Source organism: Pseudophryne corroboree, chromosome 8 (assembly GCF_028390025.1).
Source record: "Pseudophryne corroboree isolate aPseCor3 chromosome 8, aPseCor3.hap2, whole genome shotgun sequence".
NCBI classification, from domain to species: domain Eukaryota; kingdom Metazoa; phylum Chordata; class Amphibia; order Anura; family Myobatrachidae; genus Pseudophryne; species Pseudophryne corroboree.
Window position 1 is genome coordinate 362,816,892 of NC_086451.1, and position 21,590 is coordinate 362,838,481.

At 46.4% G+C, this 21,590-nt stretch overlaps 1 protein-coding gene and 1 pseudogene across 1 annotated transcript in view; one reads left to right on the forward strand and one right to left on the reverse strand.

The window, feature by feature from the left end:
• Positions 1–21,590, forward strand: part of LOC134949855 (plastin-3-like) — a 170,778-nt gene that overhangs the window by 142,869 nt on the left and 6,319 nt on the right. The window lies entirely within an intron of this gene.
• On the reverse strand, positions 19,100–19,218 carry LOC134950066 (5S ribosomal RNA; annotated as a pseudogene).

A 21,590-nucleotide genomic window follows, 5' to 3' on the forward strand; every position in this document is an offset into this window, starting at 1 on the left:
CGGGACAGAACCTCCTTTACCCAGAAGCGATGTTCCTCTAGATTATTGGCAAAAATAAGGATATCATCTAGATAAACCACGACATGGCGGTACAGGATGTCTCTGAAGATTTCATTTACGAAATGCTGGAAAACAGCTGGAGCGTTGCTCAATCCGAAGGGCATGACGAGGTACTCATAATGTCCATCCCGGGTGTTAAAGGTGGTCTTCCACTCGTCACCCTCACGGATCCGGATGAGATTGTAGGCACCCCTCAAATCCAACTTTGTAAAGATGGTTGCTCCGCTAACTCTATCGAAGAGCTCTGTAATCAAGGGTAAAAGATAACGGTTCTTAACGGTAATGTCGTTCAAACCTCTGTAATCGATGCACGGCCGCAGGCCACCGTCCTTCTTCTTAACGAAAAAGAAGCCTGCGCCAGCTGGAGAAGAGGAAGGTCGAATAAAACCCTTCGCCAGGTTCTCCTTGATGTACTCTTCCATGGAATGCGTCTCTGGAAGGGACAACGGATAATTTCGGCCTCGTGGTGGAACCTTCCCTGGGATGAGATCAATTGTACAGTCCCATTCTCTATGAGGAGGAAGAATATCAGCGGAGGCTTTACTGAACACATCTGTGTAGTCTTGATATGGAGGAGGTGGAACATCAGACGACCTGGGGGAGGAAGAACAAACAGGAAGCACTTTGGACAAACAGGTCTCAGCACAGGAGGGACCCCATGCTAGTATCTGCGTAGTCGTCCAGTCAATCGATGGATTGTGAAGACGGAGCCATGGAAGGCCCAAAACCACTGGATGTGTGGCTCTTGGAATCACTAAAAAGGAAATAAATTCTGAATGAAGAACTCCTACTCTCAGACGAACTGGTAGAGTCCTTAAAGAAATAGCTGTGTCAAAAATCTTACTGCCATCCACGGCAGTCAGGGAAATAGACGTAGGAAGTCTCTCGTGGGTAGGGACCACCGTTTAACATAAGCTTCGGTTATGAAATTCCCAGCTGCTCCGGAATCAAGGAGGGCAATGACGTTCCTATAACGTTGAGCAATTTGAAGCGAGACTGGGAGATTACAATCATGAGGAGATGGAGAGGAGATCATTACTCCTAGCCGGCCCTCTCCTTGGCGAGCTAGGATTTGGAGTTTCCCGGATGTTTGGGACAGGCATTGATAGCGTGAGACGGAGCTGCACAGTAGAGACAGAGAGACTCAGAGAGACGTCTTCGGCGCTCAGCGGGAGAAAGACGGGAACGGCCAATTTGCATGGGCTCATCTTTGGATGGAGACGGTTGACGAGGAGGAGGAGCAGAAGACTTTGGAATAGATGATCTTCCTCGCTCAGTTGCTCTCTCTCTAAAACGAAGATCAACCTTTATGCATAGTGAAATTAGCTCATCCAACTTAGAAGGCAAGTCTCTGGTAGCTAATTCATCCTTGATGCGTTCTGATAAGCCATGCCAGAATGCAGCATACAGGGCCTCGTCGTTCCATGCCAGTTCGGATGCCAGGATTTTGAACTGTATAAGATACTGTCCCACAGTACGTGTTCCCTGGCGTAAACGGAGAATCTCAGATGAAGCAGAGGTCACCCGGCCTGGCTCGTCGAAGATGCGCCCGAATGTAGCTATAAAATCAGTATAGGAAGATAACAGGGTATCAGACTTCTCCCATAAAGGTGATGCCCAGTCAAGGGCTGAGCCACTGAGAAGGGAAATAATATAGGCAATTTTAGAACGGTCACTAGAGAAATTGCCAGGTTGTAGCTCAAAATGGATTTCACATTGGTTGAGAAATCCCCTGCAGAATCTTGGAGATCCGTCAAATTTTGCTGGCGTTGGAAGATGAAGACGTGGAGTAGAAATGGGTAAGGTTGGTGGGGTTACAGCTGGTGTCACTGTGGTGGACGCACCGGATGTGCCAGGTCCACGGAGGGTCGTTTGAATCCCATCCAGTCGGGTAGAGAGATCCTGGAGACAGCGGATGATGTGGCCTTGTGCAGCCTCCTGATGTTCGAGTCTGGCTGCCAGTTCTTGCATCGGCCTGGCCGCTTGATCCTGGTCTCCGACTGGATTCATATGGTCAGTGCTTACTGTCACAACTGTGGGTTTAGGCTGACAGGAGGAAGCCTCAGTTGTAGGGGCTGAAATGAAATTAAACTTGGGAGGTTTAATCAGACCCCTGGACATGTAAGTGTAGAAGGATTACCCGAAGGTGTGACCATGACAACCAGGTTAAAAGTTAATAAAAGTTTTATTAACAGACTCCGTGTAGAAACAACAGTATTCACAGTTGATAAAAGCAAATGGCAAATAATACAGTTCCTGGATCACTTATAACCATGAGAGGTATCACAGAGCACTGGTAGGTGGAGGAATAGATGTTAAAGTCCTTTGATGGAATAACCTTACCAGGCCTGGCTGTAGTAGTGAAGATAGCCGAGGAACACACCAGTAGAAGTATAGATGTAGTTGGTAACTTGAACAGACTGTTGTAGATACTGGATGGAACCAGCCAGGTGGTAGAGACACGGAGTAGATGCTGAATGGAATCAGCCAGGTGATGAAGACACGGAGTGGATGCTGGGTGGAACCAGCCAGGTGATGAAGACGGAGTGGATGCTGGATGGAACCAGCCAGGTGATGAAGACACGGAGTGGATGCTGTGTGATGCTAGGGAGCGTAGAAACAGAAGAGTTGACAAGAGGTTACTAGTGGTAGTGGATACTGCTGGGAAGTAGGGATCCGCTGGAATAACACCGGCACTTTAAGGAAACTGGATACTGCTGGAAGCTGACCGCTGGAAGCAGATGGGTTAATAGCTGGAAGCTGGAATAGACACGGAGGGCTGCAGAGTCAGGCTGCACCGCAGGATGGAAGGCAGGTGCGGGTCTCGTAGTGGCTGCTGGAGACAGGAGCTGGAACCTGGAGAAACAACCACAGGAGAGACTGGAACAAGGTTTGACATTCAAAGCACTGACCATTTCCTGGTTCAGGCACAGGATACTTATACCTGCTGCAAGGCAGGCATTGGCTGGCCAATCATGCAGATTCATAGTGCAGCGGATTGGTGGAGATTGAACATGTGACTGGAACAAACATGGCTGCGCCCATGTTAGTACTTGGAGGGAAAGTTGATTTGGAAAACCATGTGGAAACATAGCAGCAATGGCGGCGCCGGCCGCGGAGGACAGGAGACGCTAAACTGACAACTGCACGCTGAGACACATGGATGACAGCGGAGGCCGCGGCAGGCAAGGGGCACCACTCTGACAACCTGCATACTGGAACACAGGAGCGGCGGCGGAGGCCGCGGAGGACGGAAGACGCCACACTAGGTTCAAACATGGCGCCGCTGTGACAGCGTCTCAGAGTGACAGGAGGGATATGCAGAGTGTGGACATCAGGAACACAGATGAGATCCAGCCCTGGAACGCTGAGCCAGCTTCAGAAGGCATCTAAAAGGCAAGTAATGGCGTCCAGATACCCGGATCGTGACAATGCATTGTTAATTTTTAGTACCTATTGCATACGAGACCTGTATATTACTGTGTTTTCTGCATGCTATGTTGAAAAAAAGAGCCAGTTAAAACAGAAGTACAATTTTCCTACTTATGTATAAGTTGTTATGGAGGTTGTATTCTCATATGGCAATGTCTAATGCTTTAACATGTGACTGAATGCTAGTATGTGTGCTGACTTTTCTGTGTAATGTCAGTCCTATTCTGACCCTCAAATCAGGTGCACTGTGGTCAGATTGATCTCACCTCTATATACTGACATATAGGGTGTTTTTCAGTCACAAAATTGTGTAGTCAGTAACAGATTATTACCATGTCTGTGAGCGGCAAAAGTGATGAGGAGAATTTATCAAGCACTCCTATAGCCCTAACATGCTTATCTTGTAAGTCAGGGGTAATTGATATGAATCAATTGGTCACTTATGAGAATTTGTGTGCAAACTGTTTCGCTTTTCAGCGAAGTAAAAGACAGGAGTTGGTTCAACCACCAACAGAGCCACCATGGAATATGTTCGCAAAGACTCTATCTTCTATAGCGGACAAGTTAACTACAGTAGCACCACCTCAGGGGTTAGGTTACACTATGAACCCATACATGCAGCTCCCTTCCTAAGGCTTGGTTCCAGTAGCCTCTACAAGCAACCAAGAGACAGTTAAGACTAAGACAGATACGTCTATGTGGCAGACTACACAAGATGATACATCGGACGATGAGACAATAGATTCGACTCCGTATGATGATCAGTCGGAGAGTTTTAGTTCAGATGATGTAGCTGAACTTATTAATGCTGTGAAAGCTGTTCTCTCGTTGGAAGAGCCAGCCAAGACAGTGTTAAAATCTAAAGCACCTGTATTTAAACGAACACAATCAGTGAAAGCTGAATTCCCAGCGTCAGATGAGCTGAAAGAAATGATGGATGAGTCTTGGGCAGCGCCCAGTAAAAAGTATAAGATTCCTAAGAGATGGGATTCTTATTATCCATTTCCAGCTGTGGATTGTTCGAAAAGAGAAGTTCCTCCAAAAGTAGATGCACATGTTCTGCGACTCGTGCAATAAATCTGCTTTACCACTGTCATCTACCTCACTAAATGATGTCACAGACAGAAGGGTAGATAGCCTTTTGAAAAATATTTTTTCTCTAGTAGGAGCAGTGGTAAGACCTGCTATGGCTTCGGCCTGGGTAGCAAAGGCAATGGGCGAATGGATAGAGGAACTAGAGAACAGCATCCCTTCTCATACTAGGGAGCAAGAGGATCGTTTTTGCCGTTTAAGACAATCTGCCCAGTATTTGGAAGAAGTAGCAATTGATGTTGGTACAGTTGCTTCTAAAGCTTCAGCCTTGACAGTAGTCGCTCGCAGAGCAATTTGGCTACATACCTGGAAGGCAGATGCGGAATCCAAGAAAGAATTGGAAGCATTGCCTTTTGTGGGTAATATATTATTTGGAAAACCTTTATCGGATATCCTAGAATCAGAGGCTGAATCGAAAAAGGTCAGATTTCCGGCTACCTATAACCCTAACTCAAAGGGTTTAAAATTTTGCTCTTTTCGTTGGCAAAGCGAAAGCAAAAGAGGAGCCTAAACAACCCCAGTTTAAATCCAGGGGTAGGAAGCAGTGGGCTAGCAAAAAGCCAGCTTCCAAACCTGAACAGAAACCCTCAGCCTGAAGAGACGGGCCTCCGCCTGGAGGATTCCAGGGTTGGGGGCCGACTCCTTCAATTTGCACACACATGGCAACAGTCAACAGCAGATGCCTGGGTGCAGAAGGTAGTATCTCAGGGGTATGGGTTCCCGTTCAGGAGGCAGCCTCCTCAAAGATTTTTTTGCACCAGCCCGTCTCGTATAGAGTCGAAGGCCAATGCCCTGCGAGAAGCAGTCCAAAAATTACTGCAGGTGTGATTGTCCCAGTACCTCCATCACAAAAGGGACAGGGGTATTACTCCAATCTATTTCTAATCCAGAAACCAAATGGGTCATATCGACAAATTCTAAATCTGAAAATGTTGAACAAATACATATGGATCCCGAAGTTCCACATGGAGACGTTACGCTCCATAATGTTGGCTATGGAACCGGGAGATTACATGGTATCTCTGGATGTACGGGATGCTTACCTACATGTGCCTATAGCACTGTCACATCAGTGTTACCTAAGGTTTGCCATCCTCCAGGAACATTTCCAGTTCCAAGCTCTGCCTTTCGGGCTAGCTACAGCACCCAGGGTGTTTACCAAGATCGTGGTGGTTATGGCAGCTTGTCTGCGCAAGCAGGGGATAAGAATATTCCCATACCTCGATGACCTGTTAATCTTGGCACAGTTGCAAGATTTACTGTTGAGCCATCTTCAACAGATGATAGTTTGTTTACAGAGACACGGTGGCTCATAAATTGGGAGAAGTCGTCCCTGAATCCGTCACAGCGGATGGTTCATTTGGGGGCCATATTGGATTCAGACCTACAGAAAGTTCTCTTTACCAGAGAAAAGGATAGTCAAGGTGCAGGTCATGGCTCAGGAAGCGTTGCAAGCCCAGACAATGTCAGTCCATGCAGCAATGCGACTGTTGGGTCTGATGGTATCAACCTTCGACATGGTGGAATATGCGCAATTCCACTCCAGACCATTGCAGCACCTTATTCTGACCAAATGGAACGGAAATCATCAGACGATAAAGAAACAGATGATAAAGATTCCAGTGAATGTAAAAAGGTCTCTAGCGTAGTGGCTACAGACAGACCATTTAAACAAGGGGAGACCCTTTTGGATAAGAGAGTGGCAAGTCCTGACAACAGATGCCAGCCTGCAGGGCTGGGGGGCGGTACTCGGAAGCCTATGGTTCCAAGGAAAATGGACCGCAAGAGAAAGTCGCCTGCCGATAAATCTGTTGGAGATAAGGGCCGTTTACTTTGCTCTAGTTCAGGCAAAGGACAATCCACAAGGAAGACCAGTCCAGATCCGCTCAGACAATGCGACGGCAGTAGCATACCTCAATCATCAAGGAGGAACTCACAGCAAGAGTCTGATGGAGGAAGTAACTCCCATTCTAAAATGGGCGGAACTCCATCTCCCGGCATTGTCAGCAGTATTTGTCCCGGGTGTACTAAATTGGGAAGCAGATTTTCTCAGTCGGCACACCATTCAGGAAACCGAATGGGCACTACACCCAGAAGTGTTTCAGACACTGGTGAACAGATGGGGTCTACCGGAGATAGACCTTATGGCGTCTCGTCTAAACAACAAGGTTCCGAGGTACGGATCAAGAACAAGGGACCCAGGAGCGTTCCTGGTAGACGCACTGTCAGTAGAATGGAGGTTTCAGCTGGCATATCTGTTCCCTACGATATCTCTGTTACCCAGAGTTGTGAGAAAGATAAAATAGGCAAAAGGAGCAATTATTCTAATAGCTCCAGCTTGGCCAAGAAGGCATTGGTACACAGATCTGTTGAGAATGTCCGTGGAAGCACCGATACTGCTCCCTCAACGTCCAGACCTGTTAATGCAGGGTCCTTGTTATCACAGTCATCTGGATCGCCTATCTTTGACGGCGTGGCTGTTGAAACCTCTATCTTAGAGGCTAAAGGATTTTCGAAACAAGTAATCCAAACCATGCTTAGAGCGAGAAAGCCTTCTTCGGCCCGTGTGTATCATAGAATATGGCAAGCCTATATTCACTGGTGTACTGGAAAAAATTACAATCCGAGATCTTTTAAAGTAGCTAGGATTTTGGATTTCCTTCAGGCAGGATTGAAAGTTGCTTCCTTGAGGGTGCAAGTCTCGGTGTTGACTGTATGGTTTCAGCAGAAGATTGCTGATTTACAGGATGTACGTACATTTTTCCAAGGAGTAGTACATATTCAACCTCCTTTTGTTCCTACTGCAGCTCCCTGGGATTAGAATTTAGTTCCTAAATTTCTCCAGGGTCCTTTGTTTGAACCACTTGAGAGAGCAGATCTTCAGTGGTTAACGGTTAAAGTTCTTTTTTTACTGGCAATGGCGTCAGCCAGAAGAGTGTCAGATTTAGGAGCATTATCATGTAAGTCTCCTTTCCTACGTTTTTTTTCCAGACAGAGCAGTTCTCAGAACGAGATCTAGCTATCTTCCAAAGGTGGTATCAAAGTTTCACCTGAATGAAGAAATTGTAGTCCCAGCTTTTCAGATATCGGGACTATCTGCGGGAGAAGCGTCGCTGGACGTGGTCCGGGCTTTAAGAATCTACATAGATCGTACTAGTGCCATCAGGTAAACAGATTCTCTCTTCATCCTCTACGGATTCCATAGGAGAGGTTGGCCTGCTAGTAAACAGACGCTGGCGAGATGGCTCCAAATGGTAATATCAGAAGCTTATTCTCATGCAGATCTCCCTATTCCGACTAATGTCTCTGCGCACACTACACGTAAGGTAGGTCCTTCTTGGGCAGCACAGCAGGGTGCTTCAGCAGAACAGATATGTAGGGCAGCCACATGGTCTTCCATAAACACATTCATCAGACATTATGCCTTGGATACTTTTGCCTCTCCTGACGCAGACTTCGGGCGAAAGGTCCTCCTGTGCAATCAGGAGCGTCCCCACCACTAAAATGGCTTTGGGAATCCCAATGTTATCCTGTGGATAATCCTGTGGACCCAGCCAGAGAAATAAACGTTATGGTAAGAACTTACCGTTGATAACGTTATTTCTCTTATGTCCACAGGTATCCACAGGGATCCCACCCTGACGCATCTGATTTGAGGATCTAGACAATCACTAAAACCTCTTCCTCCTTGTATGGAAGGGTGTGCATGTGTGTTCTTATCGCCTGTACAGGTCTCTACCTAATGTTCCTGCCTAAAATCGCTGTGGAAAGAACTTATCTGACTGAGTCAGTGGGCGGGACTATATAGTGGAGGCCCCAATGCATCCTAGGAGGACAGAAAGCTCGTGACCGTGTTGGTGCCATTTTCGCTGTCGCTCGACAATATCCCAATGTTATCCTGTGGATACCTGTGGACATAAGAGAAGTCACATTATCAACGGTAAGTTCTTACCATAACATATATTTTCCTCTTATGTCCTAGAGGATTCTGGGGTTCCATTTAGTACCATGGGGATATACCAAAGCTCCCAGTACGGGAAGGGAGAGTGCTGAGGATCCTGCAGAACGGTGTGACAAAACTTTAGGTCCTCAGATGCCAAAGTATCGAACTTGTAGAACTTCAGGAAACGTTTTTGACCCCGACCAAGCAGCTGGTCGGCAAAGCTGTAAATCCAAGACACCCCGTGCAGCTGCACAGGAACAACCCACTGTACGAGTAGAGTGGGCCTTAACAGATCTTGGACACGGCAGGCCTGCCATAGAATAAGCATGCTGGATAGTAAACCCTATCCAGCGAGCAAATGTCTGCTTAGAAGCAGGACACCCAACCGTGTTGGGATCATAAAGGACAAACAGAGCTTCCGACTACCTGTGACGAGAAGTCCTCTTCACAGAAACATTCAAAGCCCTCACAACATCCAAGGACAGTGAGGTAATTGAGGAGTCGGTAGCCACTGGTGCCACAATAAGTTGGTGATGTGAAAAACCAACACAACCTTTGGAAGAAATTGCTGACGTGTTCTCAGCTCAGCTCCATATTCATGGAAAACCAAGTAGGGGCTCTTGCATGACAATGCTCCCAATTTAGACACCCGTCGAGCAGATGCCAATGCCAACAGTGTGACCACCTTCCAAGTTAGAAACTTGACGTCCACCTCCTGTAAAGTCTCGAACCAATCCGACTGCAGGAACTGCGGCACCACCTTAAGATCCAAAGGTGTCGTAGGAGGCACAAAGGGTGGCTGGATGTGCAGAACCCCTATCAAGAAAATCTGAACCTCAGGGAGAGCAGCCAACGGTTTCTGGAAGAAAATAGATGAGGCTGAAATCTGGACCTTTATGGAGCCCAAGCGTAGGCCCGCAACCTGCTAGCAGAAAGAGGAGAAACCGTCCTAGTTAAAACTCCACCGTAGGAAACTTCTTGGATTCACACCAAGACACGTACTTTTTCCAAGTGCGATGGTAATGTTTAGACGTTACCCTCTTCCTAGCCTGTATCAGAGTAGGAATGACTTTGTTCGGAAAGCCCTTCCGAGCGAAGATCTGGCGTTCAACCTCCATGCTGTCAGACGTAGCAGTGGTAAGTCTTGATAAGCAAACGGCCCCTGTTGCAGAAGGTCCTCGCGAAGAGGAAGAGGCCTCGGATCTTCCAGCAGTAACTACAGAAGATCCGCGTACCAAGCACTTCTTGGCCAGTCTGGAGCAATGAGGATCGCCTGAACTCTTGTTCTTTTTATTAGCTTGAGAATCCATGGGATGAGTGGAAGAGGAGGGATCACTTACACTGACTGGAACACCCACAGAGGTACCAGGGCGTCCACTGCCACTGCTTGTGGGATTCGTGACCTGGGACAGTACCTCCGAAGCTTCTCGTTAAGGTGAGAGGCCATCATGTCTATCTGAGGTACCTTGTGCGTATACCTCCGGGTGGAGGTCCCATTCTCCTGGATGGAGACAGTGTCTGCTGAGGAAGTCTGCTTCCCAGTTGTCCACTCCCGGTATGAAGATTGCTGGCAGCACCCGCATATGCTGCTCTGTCCAGAGGAGGATTATTGTCACCTCTGACATTGCAGCCCTGCTCTTCATTCCACCCTGCCTGTTTCTGTAGGACACTGCTGTGACGTTGTACGACTGAACCTGAACGGCTTGATCTCGCAGAAGATGTGCCGCTTGTAGAAGGTCGTTATACGCAGCCTTCCAATCCAGAATGTTTATTGGAAGGAGAGACTCCTGAACTGACTGCTTTCCTTGGAAGTTTTCCCCCTGAGCGACTGCTTCCCAACCCCTGAGACTTGCATCCGTGGTTAGATGAATCCAATTCTGAATCCCTAACCTGCGGACCTCGTGCAGGTGAGAAGTTTGCAGCCACCAGAGGAGTGAAATTCTGGCTTTCGGTAACAGGCGTATCCACTGGTGCATGTGAAGATGAGATCCAGTGGGAAAGACCGTGCAAGGAATCTTCCTTACTGTTGAGCCTCTTAGGAGGCAACCATCCTCCCCGGAAGGCGAATGCACTGATGAACCGATATCTGGGCTGGCATCAGGACATCCCGGACCATTGATTGGATCACCAATGCTTTCTTCACCGGTAGAAACACCCTCTGCACTTCCGTGTTGGGAATCATCCTCAGGAAGGAACGCTTCCTTATAGGCTTCGAATGTGAAATTGGAAGCTTCAGGATCCAAGATCCCAGGACAGTTGATTTGAGAGAGCAACACTCCATAAAAACATCTCCCTGGAGTATGTTAAGGTCGCCTAGCTATGGAATTATGTCCACTCCTGGTTTGTGGAGCGGGTGTATAAAGGCTGCCATGGCCCTGATGAACACCCCCGGTGCTGTGTAGAAGCCAAGTTCAGTGTTTGAAACTGGAAATGACATAGTTGTAGTGCAACCTTAGATAGGCCTAGAGAGGCGGCCAGATTGGAATGTGAAGTATGCACCCCTGATATCCCGGGATACCAGGAATTCCTCTACGTCTCAAGCAGAGATCACCACTCCCAGACTCCATCCCGAATTGAACACCCACCAGTAGGGAATCAATGACCCCAGGTTCGAATAGTAACCCCTGTTGCGTAAATGAGGTGGAACTGGAATAATGACATTAGTTTGACAAATGTTATGATAGCTTCCAGCAGTAGTGAGACTTTCTGCCCGAGAAGCTAGTATTTGAATAATCTGTGAGGCGGGAATACTAGAAATTCTAGTCTGCACCCCTGGGCAACCCAACTGTTTCCAGGGGTCTAGGCAGGATATCGCCCAGATGTGTTACTGAATCTCTTTAGTCTCGCTCCCACCTGCTTGATCCCCAGTCAGTGAGGTCCACCAACAAACCGAAGGGTTTGAAAAAGGCCGGATTTGAAATCCGTCCCCGGGAATCTGGCGGCGCAGGTTTTCTGGATTTCACAAACGTCCTCTAAAGGAAGTGGAGGAATATGTGGAAGCACGTTGGAAGGAATTGCAGTGTAGGTGTAGGATATAATTTCCTGGTCTGTGCAGCTGCGGAAGGAAGACATACCGACTCAACTGCAGTTGACATGGGTAGTCACGAATCCCGTGCGTCCCAACAGGGTCTTACCTGTGAAGGGCGGACCTGTCATACCTTTCTTGGATTCTGTATCTGCAGTCCATTGGTGTAGCCACCATCCCCTGCATGTCGAAACTGCTAGATCAGTGGTCCCTGCGTTATGCAGGTCAATCTCCTTCATGGCGTCTAGCCGTGAAGCCTGTAGAATCCTGTATGTGACACAGAAACAAGTACAAGTCTCTTCTACACACAGAATCTAAATCATCAAGTAAGGAGCCTGACCACGTTACAATAGCCCCAGAGATGTACGCAAAAGTGGGTCTCCAAATCACACCTGCAGCAGTGTACAGTATTAGAGATTAGTCTCAATAGGTGATCAGCCTTTATGGAGGTTGTACCAGGGCCAGGTAAAACAACCATATTTGACAATTTAGACACTCAATAGGGATGTGGATAATAACTGAGTGTACTCAGGTTTTCCCAAATAAGGAGTTTTAACGCCCTACACAGTGGGAAGGCATTCATTATATACATATAATATTCCTCATCCTTAATAGCCTCAAACATATGTTGGACCCCTCATATATATGCATTATATGGACAAGTGTATGCTTTCTAGGGTATGGAGTTGGGGTGAGAGGCACAGTAGTGGGATTTGAAACCCCACACTTCTCAAAACTACAGCTCCTACCCAGTATGGGATAAATTTGAAGTGATATATGTTAAAATACACCTTATGGAGGCCACCCCATGGGGAACTGCCACGAAGCTTGATATGTGTACTGTTTTGAGCATGGTATAGACTCCCCAGGAGACGATATACACTCTGCAGTACAAGACAAAGTCCCTTAAACATGGTAAAAGTAGATTACACATACACAGGAAAATGTCAACACAGTTTCCCCCTCCCCCCAGCCCAGGAGCGGTTCTTGGTGTGGGCAAGCAGTGCCTGCGCCTGGGGCGCTGCGGCCGCAGTCACCCAGCAGGCACCGCTGCCTACCCGCACCCCGCTCCCCGGCTGCAGCAGACACCATGGGCTGTGTGGGCGTCTGCTGCAGCCGGCTACAGGGACAGACACTAAGAGGTCATTATTGACCTCTAGTGTCTGTGCGGCGCTGCTATGGGAGAGACGCCATGACGTCTCTCCCATAGAGAGGAGCCGCAGGAGGCCAGATGGAGCAGCACCAGCAGCAGGAGCGGGGCAGTGGTAAGTATTTTTTTTTTGTGTGTGTGTTTGATAGCGACTGGGGGCACAGCAATCGAGGGCACAACTACTGGGGACAAAGCAACAGGGGGCAAAGCAACAGGGGTCACAGCAACAGAGGGCACAACTACTGGGGGCAAAGCAACAGGGGGCACAACTACTGGGGCATATCTACTGGGGGCAAAGCAACAGGGGGCACAGCAACAGAGGGCACAACTACTGGGGGCAAAGCAACAAGTGACGGGGCACAACTACTGGGGGCACAGCTACAGCGGGCAAATCAACTGGGGGGCACAACTACTTGGGCAAATCCGGGGTCATAACTGTGGCCACACCCCTCCCCTATGAAGCGTTGCCCCTATTTTTCCAGGTGCGCACTAACTGTTTTGCCGCCGAGGGGAGGGGGCGCCAGGAGAAAGTAGAACCGGCCCTGCCCCCCCCACAGAATTTCTTTAGAGAGTCCCAGCGCGCCCTTATAGGCTTTTATAAAGATAAACTAGCTGACTAGTGTAAACTTAACAGGGTAGCTAGTACATAATATCACTCCGCCCTTGTTTATAACACCTTTTACCTCATTGTAGTTATGTGGAGGACAGCGTTCTTTGTCAGCGTGTGTCTGCAGGGAGAAAATGGCGCTGGTTAGTGCTGGATCAGCTCTGAGGAGAAGCTCTGCACCCTGTAATGGCGCTTCTTCCCGCACTTGGAGATTATACTGGCCTGAGGTAATTTTTGCAGCAGTGGGTTAGACCTTGAAAGCTATGTTTGACCAGTGTAGGGTATCGTGCTGGCCCAGGACGCCCCTCACAGCGCCGTACACAGTGTGCCGCTGAGCCTTCCAGAGCGCAGCCTGTCAGAGCTGCGCTCCCACCCTTGTGCTGCCATTCTCACCGGGGACCTGTTTACTGGGACTCCGGTGTCAGATTCACCACTCTTCTTTCTTCTGGCTCTGTTAGGGGGTGGCGGCAGGAGTGATCGGTCGCCTCAGGCGGCTAACGATCATCACCCTCAGGAGCTCAGTGTCCTGTCAGCAGTCTGGTGGGAGGGGCATAGAGGGAGGAGCAAGCCCACACTGTTAAACTCTTAAAGTGCCAGTGGCTCCCAAAGGACCCGTCTATACCCCATGGTAAAATATGGAACCCGAGCATCCTTTAGGACGTAAGAGAAATGTTTAATTTTAATCAATAAATTAATGAAATCTGCATATTCTGTGTGTTAATGTGTTGTCTATCATTATTTATGACTTGGATGATCCGAACACATTCAGGAAATTCTAAAGGGTTCACAAACTTTCTAACATTTCTGTGGAGAACACACAGAATAGTGGGAGGGCTGGCATCCAAATAAAGTCCTGTTGTTGTGCCTGGTGTTCTCCATACACAGCTGTGGCATTCTGGACGACTTGAACTAAAGACTCTCAGTCCCCGTTGATTTGTCGATGTTTCAGAATTTTTTACTCGCGTTATTTCGTCTGGATACAGGTAGGTGAACAAAGGCCATCTTAAATACAGATGTAGCCACCTTTATCTTGACCGATTGTCCGCCAAGACGGACGTTTAGTCACGCTAAGGCGATAGCTGAGTTTAATCACAGGCAGGCGTGTTGAGGCGATTCTAGATACTCAGCATGCATTACACATCTCCACCACTGGGTGGCTAATGCTCCACTAATCCAGTACTTTCGATCGTACAGTATAGTGGCGGATTGATCTACAGCTCTGGCGATTGGTCAGTGACGACTGTAATGTTAATACTGTAGGCGTAACGGGAGGCGGTGGAAAAAGATGGTGACCTATACTGTGCTTTTAAAATACATGTACAGTACATGAGCGTCTGAGTCCCTAATGGGAATGGTGGGCTAGCAGGAGGCGGTGGAAAATACCGTGCTTTACAAATGCGAGAGTCTGAGTCCCCTAAGGCATAAACCAACACCAATGGGGAGGGGGCCGGGCGCTGTTTACTGTACTTTTACACATGAAATTGGGAATCTCTCATGAGGCGTTGTGGGTTAGCGATGAAGGCTCCCACCTCCCACGCTGGGGGTCCAGGGTTCGAGACCTGATGTGCCTTTTTTTTTTTTTAATTGTAATAATATACTGTATTATTTTATTTTCATTGTAAGACAGTCAATGGAAAGGTGCACACAAGTTACATATAAATCAGAGTACATCTGCAGGAGCGATTTTTTACGCTAAATGCAACTACACAGCGGCAATGAGTAGAAATTAGTGTATTCTGACGCAACGAATTGAGCAAAAAAGTACAGTAGATCATCGGCGTTTGTGTACTGCACAGGACCTGAATTCCCTCCCTGTCTACTGCCTGATCTGTGCAGGCTCCCAGGGGGGAAGGGCGATGGGGGTAGGGGGAGACGATGGAAAATACCGTGCCTTTGAAATGCAATTATATGAGCGTCCGAGTCCCCTATGGCATAAACCAACACCAATGGGAAGGAAGTGCCAACCTTTTTTTTTAATGTGTTCCCGTGACATTCACTTTAATATTTTTTTTTCCTCTCTAATACATCCAATGGAAGGATGCACACAAGTTTCACATAAATCAGAGTAGATCTGCAGGAGTGATTCTTTACGCTAAATGCATCCACACAGCGGTAATGAGTAGAAATGAGTGTCTTCTGAGTGAGCAAAACAGTACTGTAGATCTTCGGCGTTTGTGTATTGCACAGGACCTGAATTCCCTACCTGTCCACTGCATGATCTGTGCAGGCTCCCAGGGGGGGAAGGGCGATGGGCTAGCAGGAGGCGGTGGAAAATACCGTGCTTTACAAATGCGAGCGTCTGAGTCCCCTAAGGCATAAACCAACACCAATGGGAAGGAAGTGCCAACCTTATTTTTTTAATGTGTTCCCGTGAACAAGCACAAACAGCTAATTAGTACCCTAATAGAACATACTGTGCAGAGATACTAAGTACGGTGATTTGGCATCCAGGAACTTACTGAGGAGCTTTTATCTCTCTCCATTATACATAGAAAGATTAAACTTGCCGCTGTACGTTACAAGCTGTTCGTGCTAATTAGTACCCTAATAGAACATAGAGTACAGAGATACTAAGGATGGTAATTTGGTACCCAGGAACTTAGGGAGAAGCTTTTATCTCTCTCCATTATACTTAGAAAGATTACAATGGAGAGAGATTAAAGCTCCTCTCTAAGTTCGTGGATGCCAAATCACTGTCCTTAGTATCTCTGTACAGTATGTTCTACTAGTGTACTAATTAGCACGAACAGTTTGTAACGTACAGTGGCAAGTGTAATTTTTCTAAGTATAATGGAGAGAGATAAAAACTCCTCCCTATGTTCCTGGATGTCAAATTACCATGCTAAGCATTTCTGTACAGTGTTTCCTATCTAGCCAGAAACCCTGCATCCTGTGCAAGCTAGGCGGACAACTGGAGGGGAACCGAAACACGGTTGCTTCCCGTTTCCCTTTCCAGTGTCACATAAACTAGTGGTTGGTTTGCCCCGAAAGCCAAGAGTCTCCTCTTTTGTATGGTACCAGTCCTGAGTCTCTGGGACACCCAGAACCAGAGATATCAGTACGCAAAATGGACCCATTTTCCCATAGACTATAATGGGCCCGTTAATTCAGACCCACCATGGGTTCCGACGCTTGCCATGAGCCTTGTGGGGGTCACAGAAACTTGGGGTTGGTACCCTCTGGTAGCTAATTGTCTCCCCTTCCATACCAACCTAGCAATGAAGGCTCCCACCTCCCACGCTGAGAGTCCCAAAGTGCCAACCTTTTTTTTTATATGTTCCCGTGACATTCACTTTATTATTATTTTTTTCTTTGTTATACATTCAATGAAAGGGTGCACACAGGTTTCACATAAATCAAAGTAAATCTGCAGCAGCGATTCATTACGCTATATACAAATACACAGCGGTAATGAGTATAAATTAGTGTATTCCGATGCAACTAACTGAGCAACACAGTACTGTAGATCTTCGGCATTTGTGTATTGTACCTAACCTGAACTCCCTCCCTGTCCACTGCATGACCTGTGCAGGCTCCCAGGGGGGAAGGGCGATGGGGGTATGGAGAGGCGGTGGAAAATACCGTGCTCTTGAAATACAAGTATTAGTGTCCGAGTCCCCTAATGCATAAACCAACACCAATGGGAAGGAAGTGCCAACCTTTTTTTTAATGTGCTCCTGTAACATTCACTTTATTATTATTTTTTTTCTTTGTTATACATTCAATGGAAAGGTGCACACAGGTTTCACATAAATCAGAGTGGGCGGGGGATTTTCCTACATACAGTAGTATACTGTTGCACATGTCTTGTAACCTGATCTGAACTCCCTCCCTGTCTACTGCATGTACTTTGCAGGCTCCCAGGGGGGAAGGGGAAAGTGGGATGGGGGTAGGGCGAGGCAGTGGAAAATACTGTGTTCAAAGAAAAGGCATAATCAAAACCATGGGGAACTTTGCGGTGTATCGTTATGTGCATTGACCTCGCTTATCCCTATCACCCCTGTGTATCTTAGCTAGGGGATTCTGACGCTCCTTCAGCATTGCTCCGTAGCCTGCAAAATCTGTGCTGTTACTTGCTCCATAGCCGAGTGCCTCCATGGAGCTAGGAGTCACAGGCGGTAGCCATTTCAATTGAGTTTGCCCTGCTATAGAATTGTATGTGTACCGTACAGTGCATAGAACCTTGACAGTAGAAACTCTCCTGCAGCTTTGCCCTGCTTTATGTAAAACTTGTGTTTTGTCAGTTTGCTATGCGATCGAGCCCGGTGTAACGTAATGTGCATAGACCTCACTTATCTCTATCGCCCCTGTGTATTTTGGCTAGGGGATTGTGACGCTCCTTCAGCATTGCACCGTAGCCTGCAAAACTTATACCGTCTCTCACTCCATATCCGAGCGCTGCCTGCCACATGGTGGGGGTTCAGGGGCAGTGGCCATTTTGCCAGTGTGCTATGCGATCCAGTCCGGTGTACCGTAATGTGCATAGACCTCACTTATTCCTATCGCCCCTGTGTATTTTAGCTAGGGGATTGTGACACTCCTTCAGCATTGCCCCATAGCCTGCAAAATCTGGACTGCTACTTGCTCTGTAGCCTAGGGCCTCCATGGGGCAAGGAGTCATAGGTGGTAGCCAATTCTATTGAGTCTACCCTGCTACAGAATTGTATGTGTAGTGTACGGAGCATAGAACCTCAACAGTAGAACCGCTCCTGCAGCTTTGCCCTGGTTTATGTGAATAAAAATAATAATAAGGTGTCTGGAAAAAACTAACATGCATTCGTAATTTAGGAATCGAACCCGGGACTATGAGTATAGGAAGCGGAACACTTCACCACTTCGCCGCAGACAGATGAATAAATCCATTGGTTTTGATTATGCTGTAATGGCTACGGGATTAGGACGCTAACATACTGTACAAAATTCATAATCTCAAGAGGCAATAGTGAACTTCTAACACGTCCATTTGCGACAGTATACACTACTGGTTTTATGTTGTTTTGTCTGCGGGACTTGGACGCTCACATATTCATAAAGTACTGTAGATGGATCATATACTGTATGCTGTACTATTTGCATCTGTACCGTATATACTGTATTAAATAACGCAGCGTAATGAGTATTTACTGTATTAAATAGTGCAGCGTAATAAGTATTTACTGTATGCAGTGTAATGAGACGCATTGTTGGGGAAATACCGCACCGGTATAAACTAGGTATCACAAATGAATATAATAACCAAAATGAAAAGATATAAGGAAAACTATATGTTCCTAATTTTTTTTAATTTGGTGGTGCACCCTGAGTCAATGGTAACTAGAGACAACAGGAAGAGAAAAAAAAGACTCTTTTTTGGGCGCACTCTTGAGTTAATTAACATATAAGAGATTAGAAGAATTGATCTAAAAATTAACTTTTAATGATGTTACAACAATAAAATAGGTTCAGTGGTCAGATGGCATCAAACATAATTAAATAGATAAGTTTAATAGCAATAGATTAGCTGATATTGACTGTAATGTCATACTCCAATATAATCAATCATAATTGGATGCTAAAATTCGCATGATAATTCCGGCTGCCGGCGTACAGCGCCTGTTGTGGGGGGTGGAACCCACCAATTTACGTGGTAGATAAGACCCCTCAATCCATTATCACAAAATTGGTATAGTAAAGGTGCCAGATGGCATATTATGCTCCGCTATCGCAGGGAAAGAAAAGACAAGATAAGAAATGAGACGGTAGAGTGATTCTGCTGTCAGTGTTAGACTCTGAGCATTTAGGCAAGTCTATTCTCTACTATACTGAGTATTCCTCAAGGGTCGCCCACTTGAGTACTGGCCCAGCCCTACACAGATTAGCTTCCAAGATCGGACGGTTTCGGGCGTTACCAGTGTGGTATGATAGTAGAGGTGGTGATTAAGAATAATCCGATGCTTCTGGAATCACTGATGAGAGTTCACGAATTACATAGTATCAAAGAAGAGAGACGAAGATAAGATGGATCTGCTGCCAATGTTAGACAGGGACAAGCCCTGAATCAGTGGTAAGAGTCCACGAAAAATAGAAAAGGATGAAAAAAATAAGAAAACGTGAAGAGGAAGCAGACTACTGCTACTGTGAGCAAAAAATGTACTGACGTAAATAAATGAACTGGATAAACCAATAGGATATTATCTGGGGTAATGGGTTCTAACACCAGATGTAAAACAGTTCAAGTAGAAGACAATGAGATGCAAACAAATTGAAAAACAAAATAACAGTATTAAAGTAGAGTCAAATTTGGGCCTGTAATATTCTGTGCTAAGCTGTTTCAGTGATACTCATACTTCTGTAGCATATGGCTGATAAAAAGTAAACATTGTAGCAAGTACACAGAATGTTACTCAAAGGCTGAGTTTGCACAGTGACACTGTAAGTGAATGCCTGTGTGAGTAAGTATGATTACATGAATAAATAGCTGTGTACAAATTACCTAAATACTCAAGTGGTGATTAATATATATAACTATCAATCAGCACATAATTGATCTTATTAATTGAGTAATAATGAACATATGGGCATATATGGCAGGGAAATTATATTCCAAAAGTTGACAGAAAAACTGTACAGGTGATATTGTAGAAGAATCCGTTCGGGTGAATATGATAAGGAAAGAAAATAAATTGGCTGATATTACCCTGATGATTAGCAGGCCTGTCCTGAGTCTCATAGGCCATGGAAAAGAATTCCAGGGGGTAGCAAGTCCAAGGATTTGGATACAGTTGATAGCGGGCAGTCAATGGAAAACTGTCCGTGCAGGACAGTGCGTGGCCGCCCGGCAGAGGTTAACCAGTCGGCCGGCTGGTGCAGGTGTCAGGAACAGGAACTGTGCAGTCTCTTGTCACGGGCGAGCGCAGGAGTCCCGCAGTGAAGTTAAAGTAGAAGGCACTCGTACGGGAAATGAGATGCGGTCGGAGCTGGAAGACGAGGGGTAGCGGTTGATGTGGCACTGTAACGCCGAGGACGAAAGTGCTTCGGGCAGCCGGAAAGGAGAAACCTGGAAGACGCGTTTCACCCGTGTCCCGGGCTTGATCACTTCCTGTCACAGGCAGGGTCCCTGCTGATATTTAAATGGTCTGGGCTGATGCGTATCCAATCAGTGTTGCTCCACAGCTGACTCCATCCATATAGTGCAGCCTGAGTGGGCTATGTGATTAATTCGACCAGGATAAATCAAACTCCGCAGGGCCACCCGTGTAATTAAATAGCAAGAACGATAAGAGCAAAAAAAGGGGAAAAATACATGGTTAAAACCAGGTTAAAAATACAGCCATACTGAAAACAGGGGTATATCGATGTAAGACTATGAAAGTCTCCCCATAAAAGAGGAAAGTTAGAGGAAGGCGCACCGGTTATAACAGTATATCAGTGTATCATCTGTAACCAATAGCTCAATATCACAGGCACAAGCACATATAGTAATTGCTTAATTAATTTAGAGCTACTACACTGGTATTTTTTCAGGTCTCTTTAACAATTTAACTAGTTTAAGTGTATTATATTACATATAATTTTCCTAGCCTGTTATAAGTTTGCATTATGGTTTGATGCAATTCTTCATAATTTTTTCTTTTTTTCTGCTTATATTAGTCTGCACCTTAATCAGTACCGTGATAATTTATTTTAATTTTTCTGACTGAACTTAACTTTCTGCCAATTATTTATCCTGTCATAATATAGCTGTCGTAATATGTCTTGTGTCATACCCGTTATTTAACTCCCATAAACTTTGTCGTCAGAATATCCACTTGTGAAAGCTCTAAATTAATTAAGCAATTACTATATGTGCTTGTGCCTGTGATATTGAGCTATTGGTTACAGATGATACCCTGATATACTGTTATAACCGGTGCGCCTCCCTCTAACTTTCCTCTTTTATGGGGAGACTTTCATAGTCTTACATCGATATACCCCTGTTTTCAGTATGGCTGTATTTTTAACCTGGTTTTAACCATGTATTTTTCCCCTTTTTTTGCTCTTATCGTTCTTGCTATTTAATTACACGGGTGGCCCTGCGGAGTTTGATTTATCCTGGTCGAATTAATCACATAGCCCACTCAGGCTGCACTATATGGATGGAGTCAGCTGTGGAGCAACACTGATTGGATACGCATCAGCCCAGACCATTTAAATATCAGCAGGGACCCTGCCTGTGACAGGAAGTGATCAAGCCCGGGACACGGGTGAAACGCGTCTTCCAGGTTTCTCCTTTCCGGCTGCCCGAAGCACTTTCGTCCTCGGC